At 41.4% G+C, this 22403-nt stretch overlaps 1 long non-coding RNA gene across 2 annotated transcripts in view; it reads left to right on the forward strand.

The window, feature by feature from the left end:
- LOC132243972 (uncharacterized) overlaps positions 1 to 12153 on the forward strand; it is a 30829-nt gene extending 18676 nt beyond the window's left edge. Inside the window, exons 2-3 of one of the 2 annotated variants that reach the window (XR_009455541.1) lie at positions 4645 to 4838; positions 9507 to 12153. This is a non-coding gene — a long non-coding RNA (uncharacterized LOC132243972). The remainder of the gene's footprint in view (positions 1 to 4644; positions 4839 to 9506) is intronic. The other variant, XR_009455540.1, reaches the window with a different exon arrangement.
- Positions 12154 to 22403: the final 10250 nt, after the last annotated feature.

Consider the following 22403-nt stretch of genomic DNA (forward strand, 5'->3'; position numbering starts at 1 on the left):
GTAAATATTAGACCTAACTGGCATCTGTTCCCAGTCTAAATAGGAAGCAGATTTGTTGTTTTGCAAACCATGATCTAGAATAGTGATACCCAATCTGCCAGCCCTACAAGCTGGATAAGTGGCACGGGGTCATCCCACATGTGGCTGGCATGTGGGGTCAGTCTGTGGGTGCAATCCAACACACTGGTCCTCCCCTGTGCACCCAGATCCAGCTGAGGACTGTCACACTCTGGTGCATGTGGCCATTTTATCTGTCCTGCTGGGCTCTTCGTGAGTCCTGAAATTTGGCAACATGTGAGAGGTAATTAATGCTGCTATCACTCTCCCATTGCCAAGTTTTTGGACTCTTGGGGCATCCCAAGGGTTGGATGACACAGCTCTGTGGACCAGATCTGGCCTATGGGCTGGGGTTTGAGCACCCACGATCTAGGGTCTGCATCCCATCTATAATCATGTACAGAAAGAAACAATAATTTCTTTTGGGGCTTTGCCCTAGACTAAGGTCTTCCAGGACAACCCCCTAGTTCCTAAGAGGACCTCACAAATCACTTCCCTTCTAAAAATTAAGACAACGAAAGGAACATAAAGCCCCCGAGTTTGTAACTTTGTTGAAGTGTCTCTTCAATCTCTATGTAGGTTTATGTATGATAGATGTATGATGCGGCAAGACAGGCTGCAGTGTGCTAGTACTGCTAGCGAGTGGAAGATTTAATATTTACAGGTTGTAACTGAAATCATTTTCTTCCTTTGGCTTCATGGACTATTTTTTTCCATTTCAGTTTGTGATGCCTACAAGACCTATTAGAGCCAACCTAGAGTATTTTTATCCAACACAGAGAGAGGTGTAGAGTTACCAGCTGGCACCCAAAATATATTTGTATGAGAATTTTGGTTTAAAAAGACCAGAATCGCCATACTTTCATGAGAATCTCCAGGTTTCCCATGACACATTGGAAAGAACCAAACAACATTTTGAAAAAAAAAAAAAATCAACATTTTGATCTCTCATTAGAGGTAACAAATTCCTCCACAAACGTGCCTATGCTCAACAACATCCTCCTTTATTTAACTCGGAACAGATTGAACAACCTCAGTGAATTCTTTCTTCCTACTCTTTTTCAGATTATGGGAGTGAAGCTGTCACATATTTTGTAAAGTGCTCTTTTTTATAACAGAAGATTGAGTTACATCAAGTGTGATAGACTCCTGTAGCAGCCGTGTGTTCTTAGCGGGGACATTCCATTACCATGCCAAGTTATTTTTAATTCTATCTAGATTTTTCTTTTAAACCAGCACATAAAAGAAAGCTATCGAGTTGCTCGATCAATGTTAGTTTATTATTGCTTACCCAAGTGTTTAATAAACCCACCCCAACCCTGGACATAGCTTTAAATACTTCATTGACTGTAACAAAGCAGCTTTTTCCTCTCAGACCAAAGTGGCTGTATAAACTATAATTAAGCACTAATTATGAGCTCTACTGGTCAGATAACAGAAGGTAAGGTCCATTATGTAACTGACAGAACCAGCAATTAAAGGGGATTGTTGTTGTCAGAAAATGGCATCAAAAAAACAAAGGAAAAAATTTGGGTGGGAAAGATTAAAAGAGGATTTTGGAATCGACCAGGGTATATTTTGCTTTGTTTTTGAGTTTAGGGAGATTATTCCTTCCGTGTTCATGAAGTTATAAAGCAGATGCGATGAGATCTTACCAGTGAACTCACATTATTGAAAAACACTGAAGTGGGAATGTCATATTTTCCGGATTTTGATTAGCTGCCCCAGATGATAAGGGACAGAAGCAAGTGCTCTCCGTCTATAATTTGAGTTGAATGTTTAAAGGAAAAATAGAAAAGAAAAGGGATTTTATGAAACTATTTATGAATTCTAATTTTATTTGAATTTTTTTCTGCTGGAGTGGGAACTCATTTTGTTCATGAGGTCAAGAGGTAGGAAGTGAAATTGAAGGAGAATGGAGGACCATCTCAGTCCTGAGGAAGGGTGTAGTGCAATTCTCCTTTCACTTGCATCATTCATTTCATGTGCATTCTCCTTTCACTTGCATCATTTTTACACAAGGGCAACTCTACCATTGCTCCTGATTATATTACATTAAGTGAGAGCAGAATTAGGCAGTTTAAATGTTCTTTACAGGACTGGTTGAATGCTTTCAATTGAAACAGCTTTTTGATGCAAAAGCAGCATCAAATTAAAAAAAAAAAACTTCCCGAGAAATGCCTACTTTCTGCAGAAAATTTTGATTTGATGTTATTAGAAAAAAAGTGCCTAGAAACCCAAAATATTTGTTTGGGTTGGGTTTTTTTTAAATGGAAATGTCTAGAGGTGAACAATTCCAGCCAACTCTAGTGACTAGTAATATAACGTTAACTATATAGTGCTTGCTCGCTTACACATAACACATCCCATCAGAGAAGTAAGGAGGGACATACATAGGACTGAACAGGTCTCTTGGACAAGTGAATGCATTAGCAAACAATCAAATAACCAATAGAATCCAGTGGGCCCTATTCAATTCAGATTCAGATTCAGCCTGAATTAGGGACAGTGATTTGATTAATTGATTTGGATGACTGTCCCTGATTCGATTCGGCTGAATCTGAATCTGAAGATTTGACGCTGATACTCCGAATCAGAGATTCGGACATAGACACAGCTGTAAGAGTTTTTTCTACGTACCTTGAGGTAGCAGGCATGGCTTGTGAATGCTGCGATTCTGGGGCATATGGAGCATCCCACAGGAGCACAGGGGTCCCTCCATGTGCTCCGCGGTGAACCCAGAAATGGACTGGGGGCCCTCCTGTGCCCTCCTGGCTCAGTGATCAGCAGGCACAGCTCATGATCACTTTGATACTGAGGTGTGTGGAGCATCCCACAGGAAAGCGGGTGCCCTCCCGCGTGCATGGCAGTGAATCTGAAAGTGGACCAGAAGTACTTCTGGTCCACTTCCGGGTCTGTCAGGGAGCATGCGGGGGGGCCCCCGCACCTCCTTGGCATGGTGATTGGCCACAGGGGGACCCTGGGTTCCCCCCGCCCCCAGAACCAGGAGGCACCAGTTGCTGAGCTGTGGGGGCAAAGGGCCCCCCCCTGCACACTCCCTGGAAGACCCGGAAGTGGACTGGAAGTGCTTCTGGTCCACTTCTGGGTCTGCTGCCGAATGCACTAGGGAGCCTTCCATGCTTCTGTGGGATACTCCGTGCACCCCAGCATCACAGCACTCATGAGCTCCTGCTACCTAGAGGTATGTAGAAAAAATATTTAAAGCTGTGTCTATGTCTGAATCTCTGAATATTTCTGAATCTCTCTGAATCATTTTGGAGGGTTCTGATTCGATTTGGAGAGATTAAAGGGCTCTCTGATTTGATTGGGATCTAATCACATTCTTTAGATCTTGCACTGCAGCTGGATGGAACTGTAGCAGCTGGATGGCAGTAGAATGTTTGGGGGTCTATACATGTGCTCCGGGGGTGAGGGGGGCGGGGTTGGACAGGACATTTTAATTAGAGCAGCTCCTAGACAGAAGCTCTAATTAAAATGCCTCAGCATAGCTTGTATGAAGTGTTCCGCATTTTAAAGTGGCTGCAGGAGCACTTTAAGTAAAAACTTATTCAATAAGTTATTGTTAAAACGCCCCCATGGCCATTTTGAAACACAGGATATTTAATACATGCAATGGTGAGGCACACTGGAGTGTTCTAATTAGAATGCCTCAGGAGACTTATCTGCTTTGACACATTCTAATTAGAACAGATTGGAGCACGTGTAGAGGCACCCTTTCATTCCATGCAACTGGTGCAAATGATTTCCCTTCCCTCCCGTGGAACTTGGCAGATCCAACAGCCATAAAAGTTCACAGATGTTACCAACTTAATGGTTTGACTGTCCAGGATCTGGAACAGACTTCCTCCTGAGGTGGTATAATCACCTACACTGGAAATCTTCAAAAAAACATCTGCACACTCACCTGGCTGGGGTCATCTGACCCCAGCAGTCTTTCCTGCCCAAACTCAGGGAGGGTTGGACCTGATGATCTTGTGAGGTCCCTTCCAGCCTGTAATATCTATGAATATATGAATATTTCTCAATGTTTCTTTCTGGTGCAGGTAAGGCTACCCTTTAGGCTGGGCCTAAAGATATAATATAGACTATGGTATATATAGATTCATAGAGTCAGAAGGGACCTCAGTAGGCCATCTAGTCTGACCCCCTGCCTCTGGCAGGCAAGAAAAGAGTCACCAACCCTGGGGTCATGTGTTCCCAGCCAAGTGCCTGTCCAGTCTCTTCTTGAAGACCCCCAAGAATGGGGTGAGCATCATCTCCCTTGGGAGCCCATTCAAGATTCTGGCAACCCTGACCGTCAAGAACTTTTTTCCTAATGTCCAGCCTAAACCTTCTCTCTAGTAGCTTATGGCCATTGTTACTTGTCATTCCAGGGGGTGCCCTGGTGAACAGATTGTTACCTACTTCATGTTGCTCTCTGCTTATGAATTTGTATGCTGCCACAAGGTCCCCTCTCAGCCTTCTCTTGGAGAGGCTGAAGAGGTTAAGGTCCCTTAGCCTTTCCTTGTACGGCCTTCCTTGCGGGCCTCTAATCAGGTGCATGGCTCTTCTTTGGACCCTTTCCAGGTTGTCCACATCCTGATTGAACTGTGCTGTCCAGAACTGAACACAGTACTCCAGCTGCGGTCTGACCAGTGCTGCCTAGAGGGGGAGAATCACTTCCCTGGACCTGTTTGTGAAGCACCTATGGATGCATGACAAGGCATGATTGGCTCTGCTGACTGCTTCATCACATTGGCGACTCACGTTCAAGCCTGTAGGTATGATGGCAGTTCTTCCTCCCTAGATGCAGCACCTTGCACTTGTCCTTATTGAATTGCATCCTGTTGCTCTCTGCCCACTTCCCCAACCTGTCTAGGTTGGCCTGGATCTGGTTCCTCCTCTCGAGAGTGTTAGCTGCATCCCATAATTTTGTGTCATTCATGAATTTGGACAGGGTGCTTCCCACCCCCTCATCCAGATCACTGATGAAGATGTTGAACAGCACCGGTCCGAGAACTGAGCTCTGAGGGACTCCATTGCCCACATCTTTCCAGGTTGACACTGACCTGTCCAACACCACCCTCTGAGTGAGACCCTCCAGCCAATTTGCTATCCAGTTTACCGTGTAATCACCCAAAGCAAATCCCCTCAGTTTATTTATAAGGATGGTATGGGATATCCTTGAGGATACCTTGAGGTCCAGGTTGATAAGATCCACCTGGACTCCTGCATTTAAACAATTGCTGTCCTTGTCATAAAAGGATACTAGATTAGTAAGGCAGGACCTACCTGCTAAAAACCCATGTTGGTTACCCCTCTGCATCACATTAGCCAGCAGGCTCCCACAGATGTGCTCCTTGATAATTTTTTCTAGGATTTTCCCAGGGATAGTGGTAAGGCTAACTGGTCTATAGTTCCCCAGGTCCTCCTTCCTCCCCTTCTTAAAGATTGGGACAATGTTAGCCCTCTTCCAAACCTCCAGAAACTGACCCAAGCACCATGAGGGCTCATACATCCTTGCCAGTGGATCATCTATGACCCCCGCTAATTCCTTCATTACCCATGGGTGGACTCCCTCTGGTCCCGGTGATTTGAATATGTCCAGTTCCTCAAAGTGTCTTTTTACCATGTTGGCATTGACCATTGGTCTGCTGATGTTTCCGTTGTTGGTGTCCATGATGTATGTTGAGGGTTCATCTAGATTCCCATTTAAGAAGACAGAGGCAAAAAAAAAACATTGAAGAGCTCTGCCTTGTCCCTGCTATCTGTCACTAAGCCCCCCTGCCTGTCCTGTATGGGTCCTAAGCTACCCTGCACCCTCTTTTTGCTTCCGACGTACCTAAAGAAGGACTTTTTATTGTCCTTAATCCCTGACAATATATATAATATTTGACTGCAACTTCATAATCAATGTGTCTAATTCTTCCATCTCATCAGTGCAAACCAGGAGTAATTCTACTGAAATCACTGTAAGGAAGGTAATCAGGCCTAGTAACTCACATTTTTCATCAAGCTTTATTCTACTTTGTTTCTGCTTGTTACTCAAAATGGAACAATAAGGATTATTTGGAGTGACTTGGGTATTCATTTTTTACTAATCAATTTGCAGACATCCTACAAAAACAAATGGGTCCAGTTGGCAATTTTCCACAAATGCTCACCCATTTCCCAAAGATTTCCAATGAGCATGCATGCACTTTATAGGAGCTCAGCCTGCAAAAGGATATATTTAATAGTTTATAACTGTCCCAATGACAGCAAGTTCTAATTTAAAACTCCAGTGTAATACTTGTTAGGAAGTTTTAATATCAAAAGGGCAGCCAAGGTCTTCCATGAGAAATTTCTAGACAGTGAAAGAAACTAATCCTTTTTAGTGATGTTTGGCTTCTCCTCTGCAGTAGCTGATCTCTGATTTCATATTTTATATCCATGGTTTGTTAATGAAATTTTCTCCTTTAAAGACTAACCAGGCGGATAGAAAAAATTAGCTGATACTTTGCAGTAAACGTTTGAAGTGAAATTCAAGCAGCAGCCCCAGGCTCACAGTATGTAAAACCTAACTACCAAAGTTTTAGTGTTGGGGGGAAGCTAATCTATTTTTCTTTCTCGAGGGACCTGTGCTGTATTAAATTCTTTGGTTGAGGGGAAACAGCCAAATTGGCATTAGAACTAACTTAGCAATTTGCATCTTTTGAAAAAGGATTAGGACATTTCAAATGTTCGTAGGCCCTGAGTGCCAGTTGGCACTGCAACGGGCCTGTAACCTCACCCAGTTATAGTATTCACTGCCATGGATTTACCTTTGCTGGTTACAATTGCTTCAAAGGAAAAGAGAAAGGGAAAGGCATGGCTGTTGGCAAAAGGCAGCAAGAGGTTTTCAGCCCACATGTGATGGCATCACTGCTGTTTATAGAGTACATGAAGAAGGAAAGATTTGTTCTAACCTCATCTTCATGTTTACTCTTCAAGCTCTTTCTTGCTTATCTTGACTGATCCTAGTTAGAGGCAGTATTAATAATAATAGTTGCAAATGCCCTGATTACTGCTATGGAAGACCAATGAACTTAAAAAGGTAATGATGAACTTCATGGTACTTCTGGGGTACGAGTACAGGTATGAATATAGCTAGGTAATCTAGATCTCTGTACCCTGAATAGCCCTTCTGAGGAAGATACAGTCTCATTGGGTGCATCTACATGAGATGTGTTAATACACATTAGCCTAATTTAATGCACATTATAGGCACATGTTTACATGTGCACACCTTTAATGCACATTAAAATAGTGAACTTAGGCTAATTGCACCTAAATTTGATACCTGCAAGTGCAAGGTGCAGGTATCAAATTTAGGCATGATTAGTTAAAGCGCATGAATGCACATGTAGGCATGACCTGGCACTAAGCCAGGTCTGCCCAGCCACTAGGAACACATGGCAGGGCTGCAGGGACTTGGCACTAACTTCAGTGCCAAGTGCACTAACTTTAGTGCCAAGTCCCTGCACATGTAGACACCTGCCAATAATAGCTTAATATGCATTAGCTTAATGCGCATTAAATTTAGTCACACTTAAATGCATGTGTAGACGGGCCCATTTATACCTTTCTAACACCAGAGTATTAAGTCAACTGTTTTGCAATGTCGATGTAAATAATGAGAAGCTGGTCCTTTATTTTTACAGAGGTTAAGGTTTATCTTCACTTTTTCCTTCTTACATTATAGACTTCAGATATTCGAAGTCTATGAATGGAAGAATGGCTTATACAAGATCTCCCAGTGTTAGCTCAGCAGGCACCTTCTTGATTAAACTCCTGAAGTCAGTAAGATTGAGCTTTGTTAGATATCAAAAGAAAGCAAGACTTTCCCAGAGAACATATGTATCCTATAAACCCCAAGTGAGAACCTGTGGAGATGGCCAGCAAAGGGACCTCAGCTATAGACAATGAGCATACCATCAAATATCCTGCTCAAGAATTATTTAGGATCAACAGCACCATCACTTTTATGCAGAAACCAAGGTGTTAAGATATTTCAGGGAGCTCAGGGTAAAAAGGACATTCTGCAATAGCTACAGTCATGATGATAGATCCATAAAGACAAAGTTCACAGGACTCTGTAAAAGTAGAGGTCCCTGAGCCATTAAGAAATGATGAGTACATTCATTTGGAGTATCAGTTTTATAGGAAATAAAGATCTATGAGATGTTTGCTTATTTTGGGCACACTATTTCCATTTCTAGTGCATATTGAGTATTATATTATCATTAAGTCATTATAGTATATTATTTTAGTGCATGTTGAGTATTATAATAATATTTGAATATAAACCTTATGCATATAGGATTTATATGGAAGGTACATAAATAAACCACCTATTTGATTGCCTTTTATTGCTGCTGCAATATTGTGAAGTCCTATAAAGTGCTCTAAACACTTCTTTTCAAATCTGAATAGTCATATTGGGCCACTGCAATCAGTGGAATGGCACCTGCTCAAACATGGCCTCTTATGTGAACCATGGCCGTGCTGATTCCTGCTTAGTGATTGAGCTTAGGATACCAAATGTGTTGTTTGCAAACTCTCCCCAGTTACAGAGGGACACAGTGCCAGAGAGTAAAACAACAGAGGTGTGTTGTGTTGCACTGCACAGGCACAAAGGACAAGGTGAAACTACTTCAAGTGAGTCACAGAAAGCTCTGTCTTCCCTGTGACACACACACACACACACATACATACATATGTCACCGGGAAGACAGAACTTACATATATATTTGTGCCAGGAACTTCATTCAAGAGCTCATTTCGATAAAACTAGACACCCTGGTGTCAAGTGAATAGGAAGCAGTGGGAGGTCAGTGTGGCTCAGTACCATGGGAGAAGGACATAGCTACAAACATAACTATACACAATGTGTATATTATGCCCATATCTATGATGCTATAGGCAATGCAGGGACCCCAAATCCTCCAAATATATTTCTACTGTTTTAGAACTTAAAAGATTCAAATTAAACTCCCCAATTACTTGAAACTATCCTGAATTATTTGGGAGGCAAGGGAAGGACCCAGCAGGGAGTGAAAAATGTAATAACGACAAGTTTGGTGCCTAAAGGGAAGGCAGGAATGAAATCAGAAAGATCCAACGGGGCCAGGTGAGTAAAGAGTCAGCCAAGCAAGGGAATGTTATATACCTGGAGGCAGTGCAATATGCTGGCAAGAAGCCACAGTGCTGGGGGGAGAGAGAGAGAGAGTGTGTGCCTGTGCATGGCTGTGTGGGGGGGGGGGAAGAAACACCTTAATGGGTACTGTACTTTTCCTTTATGCCAGCACGCAGAGACTAGTCCCTTTCTCCCAGCCGACATAGCTGCAGCGACAGAAGAAATCTCGCAAAAAAAGTACAACCGGAGCTTTCAGCTTGCCAATTTTCACTGAAAAGCCTTGCCCTTACAGGCCTCCGAGTCCAAAGGAAGCAGAAGACACCCAGGCCCTCCGAGGATCCGGGCTTTGAAACCAAAAGCATCAGGATGTGAGGAAGCCAAGCCCTAGACTGAGCTTTAGCCGATGCAGCTGGGGAGCAGACACTAAAGGACTGTAGCGATGTCGTTTTCATTAGTCCGTGAAGAACAACTTCAAAAACAAGGTTTAGATTTGCTATTGGCTATTTAATAGGGGATTAGTCAAAGGGAATAAACTGGCAGCAGGTTTAGATGGATGTGACTATAGGGACAAGGGCTTAACATGATGTGCTTCAAAATGACACTTGCCTGTTGCCAGGCAGATGCAGCTTGTCCTACCTGTTGCCCCATGCTGTGATACAAAAGGTGGTGGGCACTCTGGAAAACCTGAAGATAGAAAAAAAAAAAATACCCTTGCAAGCTGGCAGCAATTCAGATCACTCCACAAGGAGAGCTGAACAGGACGGATGGCGTGTCTGAAGCCATCCCTCCCTCTCTGGGCCCAGGGAGATGGGATTTTTCTTGTAAGCAATGCAGTCAGAGAGCAAATCAGAGCTTCTGAGCAGCAGGAGCTCTGTTCTCTTTCCCTTGGGCTCCACTTGTGAAAATCATCAAATACTAACATGCTAACTGCAGCAGTTTCTAATTTTTCCTTCCAGTGTACATGGAATCATAGAAATCAGAGACATATGAGGCTGGTTAGGTCACCTTTTCTTTTTCAGGCAGGCTTGTTCCTTATGTTTCACTTAGTCCTGATGCTTTAGCCACTCTTGCTTTAGAGTCTCAAAAGCTCAGAGGATGCATGCAAGCTTTGACGGCTCAACCTTACCTGCTCTTTGGCCCCTAATTGGGCAGGGGTGGGGGGATGAGACAGTCTTCCACACTCCTGATTAGTTTAAGAGCTGGCTGGGACCCCAGTCTCTGACTTGTTGCCAGCACCCTCTTCATTACACAGGACAAATGCCACTAAGAGAAAGGGTTCAACCCTAATGAAGAGAGTTGATTTGCTACAGGTTAACTGGTTAGTTCAGGGTCAATCAGGTGGATCAGCTGTCCTTGATAAGAGGCCCGCAGGTAGGGCTGGAAAACATTATAAGGAGTAGGCTGGAGTCAGCATAGCTGGTTGGTGGTGAGACTGGGAGACAGGCCTGAGGGCCTATAGGAGTCTAGGAGTATAGCTTGCTAGGGAATCAAAATCAAGTTACAAGCTAGCTTGAAACCAGCCTGACTGCGTAGCTTAGAGAAAGGCAAAGGGAGCATCCGCTATATAAATACAGGGGAGAATGCAGGCTTATTTGGCAAATGACAGCCAGAATGGCTTTCAGGAGTATGCATTAGCTAGGAAGTGATTTAGAGTGTGCACGTGAGAGAGGAATAAGATGAATAATTTGGAGCAGCATTGCAGAGTTTACAACAGTCACTTTATTCTTGCATTATTACCGTTAACTGCCACAAAACAACTGCTGTGTATGTTCACTGGTTTAAAGGGCCAGGGGATGTCAAATTTTCCCCTGATTCTGAGCTTTGCTCTGCACAAAGTGCAAGGAGGGGGCTATTATGGAGCCAGGTCCCCCATTCTGTGGGCTGGCCTCATTATCTATTAGAGCTGCCTAGGGACAGCTAAATGTGATCTTAAAGCGATCCAAGCATTGCACCATAGAGCTGAGTGCTTGCCCCTCCTTGCTACTGAGAGAGGTGGTTGGGTGGTATTAGCACAGCCAGGCTTTACCCCAGAGGGAGTTTCCTCTTTGTCCTTAATCAGGTATAGCCCAATACCAGCCCATTGATGCTGCAGAGCCATGCCCATAATGTAGCTCACACTTCTGACATGGTGAGACTACTCTCAGCAGGCAGGTTAGCTAGTTTAAAGCCATTTCATATACATGCACATGAGCTCCTGTGGCACCCTTTGTGTACTGTGCAGTGTAAATGCCCAGTCCTCTCATCTTCTTACTTTTTTTTGAAGACCTCATCTCCTTCCATTCTTTTAGAAATAATGGGAGGGCTCTTCCACTTGACTGGCCTGTCTACCTAGAAATGCATCGGTCACAACAATAATTTCTTTCACACAAGTATGATAGCAGAAGTTCAGTTCATGGTACAACTGTCCACCACATCTTGGCCTAGGTTTCCATTTAAAGTAACGCCTAGGTTTGTTTCTTTTTGTGGCGCCTGGAAATTGGAGTGGTTTCATGAATCAGAAAGACAGTGAAGGCTTGAACAACTTGAAAACTGGGGAAGTTGCTGCCCTTTGCCTGCTGCTACAAGGTTCTTATGGTCCTCTGGCCTGACATTAAAACATGCCAACTCTTACATTTGTAACCATTGTGTAAAAAGCTGTTATTGCCCTTAAAACTAGTCATTGGAGTTGAAAGATAAATATTATTCTGTATCTTATTGAATAAAATATATTATATCACAGGTGATGGAGACAGATTGACTCAATAAATTCTGATACTGTATTCTGAGGAAAAGTGGCAATAAAAATGCTGATGACTCGACACAGGGAGAATATTGAATGTCATTAACATGTTATTTCCTCTGTTCTGATATCACTGTCATGTTCTTCCTACTGTTCTAATCTCTATCAGTTGCCTTATTTTTTTTCCGTTTTGCTTGTCTGAATGAGAAAAATGGCATTTTTTTTTTTATTGCTTGGAATTCCCCACTACTTGAGAAATGATTACAGATAGGGTGGAATATCTTAAACTACAGAAATTAAAACAAGCTTTGATATTTAGCAATACGATAATGCTTAGGCTAGAGTGGAATGCTCAAAGAACTGTTGCCAATATCTAATTGACTATAATGACAAATCCAGAGCTATCGCTGTGGTAGTAATAACAACACATTGATCTTTTATAGTATGTGCCATCAGTAAATCTCATCACATTTTGCAAACGTTGTCACTATCATTGTTCCCATTTTCCATATGGGGAAACTGAAGCTCGGAAAGGAGATATGACTTGGCAAAGATCATTCAAGGGTCCTATAGCAGAGTCAAGGACAGAACCAGGTCACCCTGTCCTGCTGTCACTATGGTAGATCACTACTGCATACTGTGGCCGCTTCATTGGTGTGAAAATCATATCATATTTATTTAGGTTCTTATGCTGTACCATTGGGAGCCAAAATTCAGATGCATTTCAGCTGCTCTTATTGGAAACTGCTTGGATATAGGGATGGGCAAGAAATAAAATAATGATTATTTGTGTGTTGGCACATGCATCTATCTACCTATCTATATTAGCAGGAAGTATGAATTAGTGGCCAGGCAGGCAGTTAAAATGAGGCTGTAATCAAGCAGTATATCTGTGTGGATTATTTGGCACTGAATAATATCAGTTAGAGGTGGAAAGAGGTCATCCTGTCTATTCACTAGGAGTAATCAGTACTTTTTTTTCCAGAACCAGGTTTACGTGACTGCCGGGATGGTCACTACTGCTATTAGAAGATCATCCCACAGACCATTAAAGTACGGTGTCAAAAAGTTTTCAGAAATTGAGTCCTAAGTTAATTCCACGGTTGTATATTCCGCTTGAATTATTTTGGTGCTTGAATGCAAGTACTTCAGGTATGGTGGATAATTTCTTAACAACTGGTTGTCACTATTGCTTAGTAGAACGGGACATTTTAAGTGCCTGCATAATAGGTGTTGACATATTAGGATTATTGTGCTATATTGGTATAACACGTGGTTAAGTTCTCGCACAACCCCAACAACAAAAATTATGATTGGTGAAACATCTTGAATGTGGATGGGTAACACAGATTAGTAGGTATCTGTTAAAAAGTACACTAGTGTTTCACACTTTAGTAACTTTCCTGCCTGTATGTGATAGGGAGATGGGTTGCTTTGTCATACAGTATTTAAAATTGTAGTTAGAGACCTGTTACAATTACATCCTTACTTTACTACTGACTTTCAAGTCACTACAGGCCCAATCCAATGCCCATATTAATGGATCAGAATCTTTCAAGCAAATTGACATTGGTCCAACCTCTTCACATCCTTGTGCCTCTATTTATTCAGGGGTAAAATGGGAATAATAATCACCATCTTTGTAGAGTGTCTTGGAGATTCTCAGAGGAAGGTGGCTATAGAAATGTCAATCACTTTTATTATTTTAATCACTGTTTCACTCATCTTTGAAATGACAGTTCATTGTACGACACACACACACTGGCTAATGTTATTTAAAGGAAAAAGAAAGTTTTCTTCCTAATCAAGTTTAATTTTCCTTTTCTTGACCACACCTTTCAGAATATTTTCCAACTCTAAAAATACCTTTACGGAATTTGAAGTGAAATTTGGTATTGTTCCTCATTATTATTTATTTTTTTTTAATTACTCCAGGCCAGGAACTGCACCACACAGTCACTGTAGTGACAAGAAAAAGAGAGATATTTGCACCATTTTGGCATCACGTCATTATTAACGTGCAAGTGATTCCCCTTTTTCTTAAAACATAAAGAGTACAATTGAATTTTGCAAGGCAGGACTCTTAATCTCCATGATCAGATTCTTCACGGCAGGGAGGGGGTGGAAAACTTTCTCTCTCGCTCTGTCTCTTCATGGCGCATGGTCCCAGCTGTATGACTCCGTTCATGAATATGCATGAAATCAGATATGACATTGCCCTGCTCCCATTAATAATCTTGTCATCTGACTTGTGCAGCATAAAGCTTCAGCCCGTGGCTCCTCATAGCAAATGCAGCCTGAAGGAAAGGGGGGGGGGGGGTGCAGAAAAAAGGCCATGCCTTTTTTTTATTGGGATTAAGTGCTTGAAAATTTTGGCAGGGGGTTGCCAGGAGAGTAAGGGGAGGGAGGGAAAGAGAGAGAGAGAGGGAGACAGGGACAGAGAGACGAGAAATCTTCTATGAATGCTTTGGCTTGTTAGAAGCCCAAAGCGGTGGGTGTAATGGTATGCGAGCTGACCTTGAATATAGCCACTGTGGGTTGCCCCAGCTTTTTTGTAAAAGAAGCATTTGCAGCAGAGGTTTGGATTTCAGGCTTTCCAGTCATCAATCATCTCGGCCTATTCTCCTCTTTGACAGCTCAGTACAAGGCCTGACATTTGACACCCAAGACCCCGGGACTTACGCACAGGCACAAGCTGAGGCCCTGGGGGAGGAGGTGGAGGAGAAAAAAAAAAGCAAGAGATTTTTTTTTTTTTTTTAAAGAAGCCACAAAATAAAGAAGATACAAAACAAATTGTGACTGTAATAGGAATTGATCTAACAGGAGAACATCACATTGAGTTCTGTTCTCTGCATTGTGAGCTTCATGTTGATAAGGCTGATCTAAAGAGCCGGGCGAGAGATGGCAAGTGTGGAACGATAGGGACAGAGATGTGACCCGGTCCAAAATGGTCCTGTCTGGATCTTTTGAGCCCATTGCCATCATTGCACGTTCATCTTTGCAAACATTAGGAGCATCTGCTGTGCTAGAGGTCTACTGAGCTCTAATACCACTACTCTGACTACATTATGAATCTGAAATTTAGGCCAAGTTTGCCCATTATTTCACTGAGGATTCAAGGACCTGTCGGAGAACCTTGAGTGAGGCCAGAGTGGGTCTTGAGGAACCCCAGGTTTGTTCATGAGAGTAAGTTACCCCTGCTAGGGTTTATTTGAATCTGAAAAAACAACAATAACCCTGAATGACAAGAACTGTGAAAGAAGATAAATGGTTTGAATAAAACACTACAGTCTGAAACGGGCAGGTTTTGCCTAGTTACAATCTCTTGGCTAGAGATTTGTGGCCTATGCACTATTTGTGCATAAATGTCTAACTCCAAGGGGCCTCTGATGCTAGGAGTTACTCCTGTCTTTCTGGGGGGTGCTAGTGGGGTAGAAATTGGGATTTAGGTTAAAGATGTATCTAAATCTACATGTGTTTCTCATCCAGGTTGTAGCCATATTGAGCTAGAGGAAAAGGCAATCAGGACTCATAGTAGAGATGATATCTTTTATTAGACCAACAAGATTTTTGCAAAAATGAAAGACTTTTTTTTTTGCAAAAATCTTGTTGGTCTAATAAAAGATAGCATCTCTACTGAGAGTCCTGATTGCTTAAATCTATACGTTATCCAGCCCCTACCATTTATTCCAGTTCGATAAGAAGAAAAAGCTGGGACTTTCACAGTCACCGAAACACACAGGGCGCATCTACAGGTGACACTACATTGCTGTAGCGACATGCTATGGCAACAGCAGGCACAAATGTGATGCCAACGCTACACCACTGTAATGATGAGCTACCTCTCTGCTGTGCATCACTACAGTGACGTAGCTGCTAAAATGAACCATGCACCACCAGGATGGTGCAGTTACTGGACCATTATTTAGCACTTCTTAGAGCAAGTACTAAATGGTGGCACAGTAACAACTGTGCCATGGCGGGCACGTGTAGATGTGCCCATATGGAACCAAATCTTTTAAAAGCTCCATAGAACGGCATTATACCCTCTCGTTCGCAAACACAGGGCTGGGTTACCTGAATGCAGAGTGAATCAAAAGTGGCTGGAGTTTGCCATAAGTGAATGTCTGAATGGGGGAAATTTTCACCATTACAAAGCTGGTCTGAAATAGTAGACACACATCCTTGATGTACAGGAAGGTTGTGAGTGAGAACTTGGGAGAGGAGAAAAGGAAAAGCATGAAGGTGAAATGGACTCTGTTGCACCTAGTTTTCTGTTGCTTGGTGTTAAATTTGCCTTGCATTTTTAACCATCATTAGAGGCAGGAAATTAAAAATCCCTGCTCTGCACAACACCTAAAATCACATCCAAAGTTTAGAGCCAGCCTGTGACTTCCCTTGATGTAAGAGGTCAGGTTAAATAGTGTGGGTAGTTATAAAAAATGCTGGACTGGCTTTCCACAGAAAGGAGCTTATATGGAAAAATGTAGTTCTTCTCTTCATTAATTTCCCACAAATAAACTTTGATTTGTTATGTCTTTTCTTTGTGATTCAAAATTATTCGTTGAATATTTTATGCAAATACATTTCAGTCTATCAATGCTCATAAGCTATTTGCTCTGACTTTTGCTTTGACTATTCTCTATTTGTAATCCAATGGTCACATTGTCTGACTAGTCCCCTACATCACATGGTGGTGCTTCTGTGCATTGGTTGGACAGGCACAATGCTTATTCCTGGGAAGGGGGATTGGAGAAGTCTTTTCTGGAATAAATATCCTTACAAAAACTTATTCATTAAGGATATTTGCAAGACTCTTGCTGTCTGTAAATAAAAGCCATCACTTATAAGGATGTTTATGGAAACTAAAAAGGTCATGAATGATGTCAAAGTGAATTAATAGCTTTTATTTGAATGAATGTTTGTGAATACTGTTTTGCAGCTCTGCTCAGAACTAATAATTATATTTGTAGTTATGCATAAAATAAGGACAATCCAGGCTCATTGTTTGGGACATAAATTGCCTGCAGAGATATGGAAGAATGTTTCCCTTCCCCCCAACCTTGTGTATGGAAGGGGCTAACTGCACTGTACATGCTAGAGGTTGCCTTCCTCTGAAGTATCAGGGTTTAGCCACTGCTGGAGGCAGGATGCTGAACTTGATGGAGCAATGGGCTGATTCAATATGGCAATTCCTTTGTTCCTATATTTTCAAACTCGCTCCTGTGTGCATATGTACAAGTAGATGATGTATCAGTTACTCTGCCATATACTTGTGCATATAAAAGGGTCCAAGGCCATTTCGTAATTTGTGTAGGTATACCTATTATGTTGTATTGTACTATATATTTTCACATGAAGCAAGGGTTCGGTATTTTTTCTCCCCCAGCCTGTACCTGTGTGACCCTACATCTTTAACAGACCAGCCTTGCACATTCTTTTTAACCACCAATTCTTTTAAATCCATGTCATTCAATGTTACATGCCTCTTCTATTTTCCTACCTTCTCATTTGGCAGTCAGGGTAAAGGGGAGGGTTAGAGGGTAAACATTTGTGTTTTAGGAAAGCTAGTGCTTCTTTCACTTGGAGGTTTTCAGGCCCTAGGAAAATCCCATGCAGCTCTTCCCTATATTCCAAATCTGACACTTAAGTCTTTCTTTTCCCCTTGCATTTGAAATGAGGAATTTGCAATATTAGAAATGAAAAGCCTTAATCTATTGGGAAATCCTTTGATCCATAAAATAAAAGAGTTTTACTCATCTGTTAGCTTTCGAAACAGACTTATTCTCAGTTTAGTTGAAAAGACCTGAAGACAGAAGTTTGAAAATGTCACACTGGTGGAATTGATTTGTTTTAATGAAATGAACGAGGTGCCATAGCAGCACGTAATCAGGGACTGAAAGTGGCCGCAAAACTAAGATCTTCTTTCTCCTTAGAAAACTTTTCCCAAGAGAATACTATTTATTGGCTAATTTTTTTTGGCTTCTGATTATGCAGAAGGTCAGACAAGGTGATTATAATGGTTTCTTTTGGCCTCAAAAACTATGAATCTATTACTCTAATAAAATTCTGGGCTAATATCTCCACCAGATTTTCTAACATATTATTAGGCTGCTGTGGTTTGTGGGTTAAGCCCTAACATAGTTTTCATTGAAGTCAGTGGAAACATGCCCAACTCAGTTGTGCAAAATCTGGCAAATAATGGACGGCCATGCCATGCACAGACATGAAGGTGGCTAATGCCGTTTCTAAGTCTCATGTATGGGCCTCTTTATGATTTTGCACCCAAAGCAGGAGAAACTTGACAATTTTGCTTTATGCTTTTGAGGTTGATTTGAAACCAAAATTCAAAGTGAAACAGTGGATGACTTGAAAGTGGACTAAGAATGCCCTGTCTAGAAAGGACTGAATATATATATATAGATATATAGCTATATAGAGATATATATAAATATAAAACTGGCATCCAGAATAGTATGGTCAGAACTAGTGAAAATAAGAAGTACATAAAAAAAATATGGGAAAGTGAATGGAAAGTCTTATAGTAGGCAGAAATATTGTATATGTACATGTACATACAAATAAATACAGCATAGGATGAGACACACTAAATATTTAAAATTCTATTACAATTATGTCATAACTATTTTAATTTTTTTAACTTATCAATTAGTTAGTACCCAACAGCTTTGAACAAGACTCTGATGTAGCTTCCTTATGCAATTTATACTCTAAAGAAATCTCTTCCGTTATGCCTAGCAAGTCAGATGCGTCTACCGATAAACACTTGGACACCAAAAAAGAACAACAATAAATCCTTGCTTTTTTCCAATTATTCTGCAGGCAAACAAGACTAATGATAATAGTGAGTATTATTAATAACAACCATAACAATTATTATCACTGTTTACAATAATATTGCTCCTAATAATATCTACAATTAAAGATTGAGGTCCTATTTTTCTAACTGCTGCACAGTCAAGCAGTAGAAAAATAGACCCGTGTTGGAGACCAGATCTGAAACAAAATATATAGGAAAGATAAACTTGATTAATTGGTAAACAGACTGATATGGCTTAGTCCTCTCTTCTTTCTTCTGTCATATTCAGTCATCAAACTAACCGAGAAGATGTCTGGCTTCATTCAAAGTATCTCCTCCTTTTCTGTTGTGCATGGGTGGGCATCGCATGATGCTAAATAGGGTATTTTGACTGCTCAGATCTGTACCTTGGGGCTCACCAGATCTGAGGACAGAACTAGCGCCTACTCATTTCACTTGCATAGATGCAAAGCTTCTAGCACAAATGCTACTCGGCCATTTCTGTGTCTGGAGTGGATGTGAAGACACATTGCAGAGTTGGGAGGGGGGTGGGGGGGAAGACAACAAACTTCCAAGCCTTCACAGAGCAAGCCCCCCTCCCCTAGCCTATGAGATTAAAGCAATGGATTTTCAAGTAGTTCTTCAGAGTGACTAATTTATATGGATATCAAGGATTCAGTTGGAGAATTAAAAAAAAAAAGTAGCTAGGGGAAAATATGATGCTCTCTAAGTCCCAGTGGTATGCCACATTCATTTTACTAGAGAGTTTATTCTTTAGTACTTTCATGGATTGACATGAGGGAGGAATTCGCATGTCAGGACAGATAAAATCTCCCTCCTGCCAAAGGAGTCTATTCAGACATGCATGTTAGTAGGTTGATAACTTATTCTGTATTGCAGAGGACTCAAAGATAGACATTTCTCCTTTTATCTCCATCTCTGCGCTCCCTGCATACTAAAGATATGGGGAAACAGCAAGATACATCTTAACTAGCCCTCTCAGAGAAGAGAGACTTTTCCTAGTCCGTGCCAAGAGATGAAAACTTAAAGGAACGAGGTGTCACACAGCTTAATAGCAAATACATTAGCAATGTTTATGCGCATAATTTGATCCCAGTGTGAATATGTTTTAAAAAAAAATACAAACTGTGGCCTTGGCAATAGTTTTTGTCAAGAAAATTGCAAAATATTTCAAGACTGTTGTTTCATGTTGTTCTCCTGGCAGGATTGGGAATAGACAGCAAAGAAATGGAAAACAGGAATAATCATAATACTTAGATCTTTCATCTTTGAAACACTATGCAGGCATCAATAACTCCTCAGTGTGTCTCTTGGAAAGAGGTCTTCTCCCCATTCTAGAGAATATGAAACTGAGGCAAATAACTTAGTTATTTGGCCACAACCCCAGAAAGAATGACTCTCCAAACTGGGATTGGATTTCAGGAGTTCTGCTTGGACAACTGAATCATGCTTCAACTGCTCATATTTAGCCTATATGTTTTTGATGTTGTATCTAAATTTGTTAGGGATCAGTGAACCAATCAGATTAAGAACCACTCTGACCTTTTTCCTACCCTTTAATTTAAAACTAGTCTGAGTGCTAGCCCTACAATATTGTAAAACAAATAATGTGAAGGGACTTTGATTAAAACTTTAAATAATGCCTATGCATAAATACTTCAAACGTTTCAACGTTTGTGTGTATGCGTGTATAGATTATATACACTTTTTTATGACTCCAGGACCCAATTTTCAGCTTGTGGCTATTGATACAGTTACATGGATGTCAAGTGAATAATAAACATTTGTGACAGTTGAGGACATGGCCCCTGCCATCATGCCAGTGCTCGCACTGCAAGAGCTGAAATAATCTCTCGCCTCACTGAAAACGAAGCTACCAGAAACTTTGTGACAGACCCCTATTCTTACAGGGTTTGTTGACCAGTTAGGAGCTTCAAGTGGATGTCACATAAAAATGGGAATTGATGTGAACTGCCCTCCCCACCCCCCAACCCTCCCAACACAAGCATGGTGTCCATTACTGATATTTCTTCACCTTGACTCCTATTCCTCAATGTAGAATTGACATCATGGCAGAGACCTGCAGAATGATGCTTTCCCATGCCACCTTCCTGTGCCATCCCTATTATTCCAGTTGTTTTGATATTAGGAGCTGCATGAAAATGCTTCCATCCTGGGAAAAAAAAAATCATGAAATGCAAATGTCCAATGTGGATTTTTCTAGGCAATATTATAGTTCCAGGGAGCTTACTGGACTCTCAGCGACACATCATGGACCAAAATATCCTTGTGAGTAAAGGCCTGATCCACTTCCCATGGAAGTCCATGGATGGACATTCATTGACTCCAATGGCTTGTAGCAGGACTTGGTAGAAAAAAACCCAACTCATTGATGTAGACAGCCAAGGTGATCAGGTTCATTGTACTGCATTCTTCCCTCCGTATGAAGGTTATTGCCATTATTGATTTGGCTTGAAATTAGCTCAAATGTTCGGATACGTTACTCTTCATTCACACCCTTTTGCTTGCTGCTTTTTGCTATTGTTCTATAGTACTTAAGCTGAGAGATGTTCTAGAGACCACGTGAGCACAGTGTCCCCATTCAGGGGCATTTACAAAGACAGGAAGGGAGAGTAGATAAAATGGGAAGCAGTCTAGCTGGCAGTAATCTAGTTCATGCATCTTCTCAGTTCTACAAGCGCGTTGTTCCTCAGATTGCCTTATTTCTTAGGCAGTGTCACTGTGAGTATCAAACAAATAACCCTGCCTTCCAAGGAAGGATTGTGGTTTATCATCTTTCTGGAAGGAGGGATTCTGATGAGTTTGGTGTGAGAGCATGAATTGTTGCTTTTTTGATCATCTTTTTTGATTTGTAGCCAGTCCCCATTCGAAAAGACTTCCTTGTCCTTCTTCAACTAAGTATGGGTCATAATTTCATTGTCATTGAAATCTGTGCTTCTCATGAAAGAGGATTAGGTTTTCACCCCGAAAACTCACTGTCCATTGATATCTTCACCGTAAAAATAAACAAAACAGTTTATCTGATCCTAGGTGAAGTTGCCAGGAGATTTGTAAAACAATTTTGTTCTTGGACTGAGCCTCCCATTAAAGAGCTTGACTTGACTTGACCACAGTAATTTTAGAAAGCTGACCCTTCTCCCTTGCAATTTACACAGATTTTAGCGACTGCTCCATCATTTCCAGATGTGTATGTATGATCCAGGGCTCCGGAGGCAAATGAAGGCATTTCAAAGTCACACGGTATGACTTATGAAGTTTGATTGGTCAAGAGAGCTTTACTGAAATCCATGAGCGAGTATGGCACCTCACTAACTCAGGAGTCATTTTAAAATAAAATCTAAAGGTAAATGCATTTTATGGAGAGGCTTAAAACTTCTAAAATATAAATCTAAAATATTTATATGTAGGCTGCAATGGAACAGAAGTTATGACCTCATATGTGAATGTCTAAGGGTTTGTTTTCTTCCACCAGCCCACCTGGAATGACTTTAGCTTTCAGCTTTACCTCCGGCTGTACCCAGGTTAGCTTCTAGTGACTTATGACTCCATCAATCTGCACAGATATGCACTGTACTCCTTCAAGGGAAGTAGTTCATCTTCTATATGAC

Source organism: Alligator mississippiensis, chromosome 11, assembly GCF_030867095.1.
Source record: "Alligator mississippiensis isolate rAllMis1 chromosome 11, rAllMis1, whole genome shotgun sequence".
Taxonomy (NCBI): domain Eukaryota; kingdom Metazoa; phylum Chordata; order Crocodylia; family Alligatoridae; genus Alligator; species Alligator mississippiensis.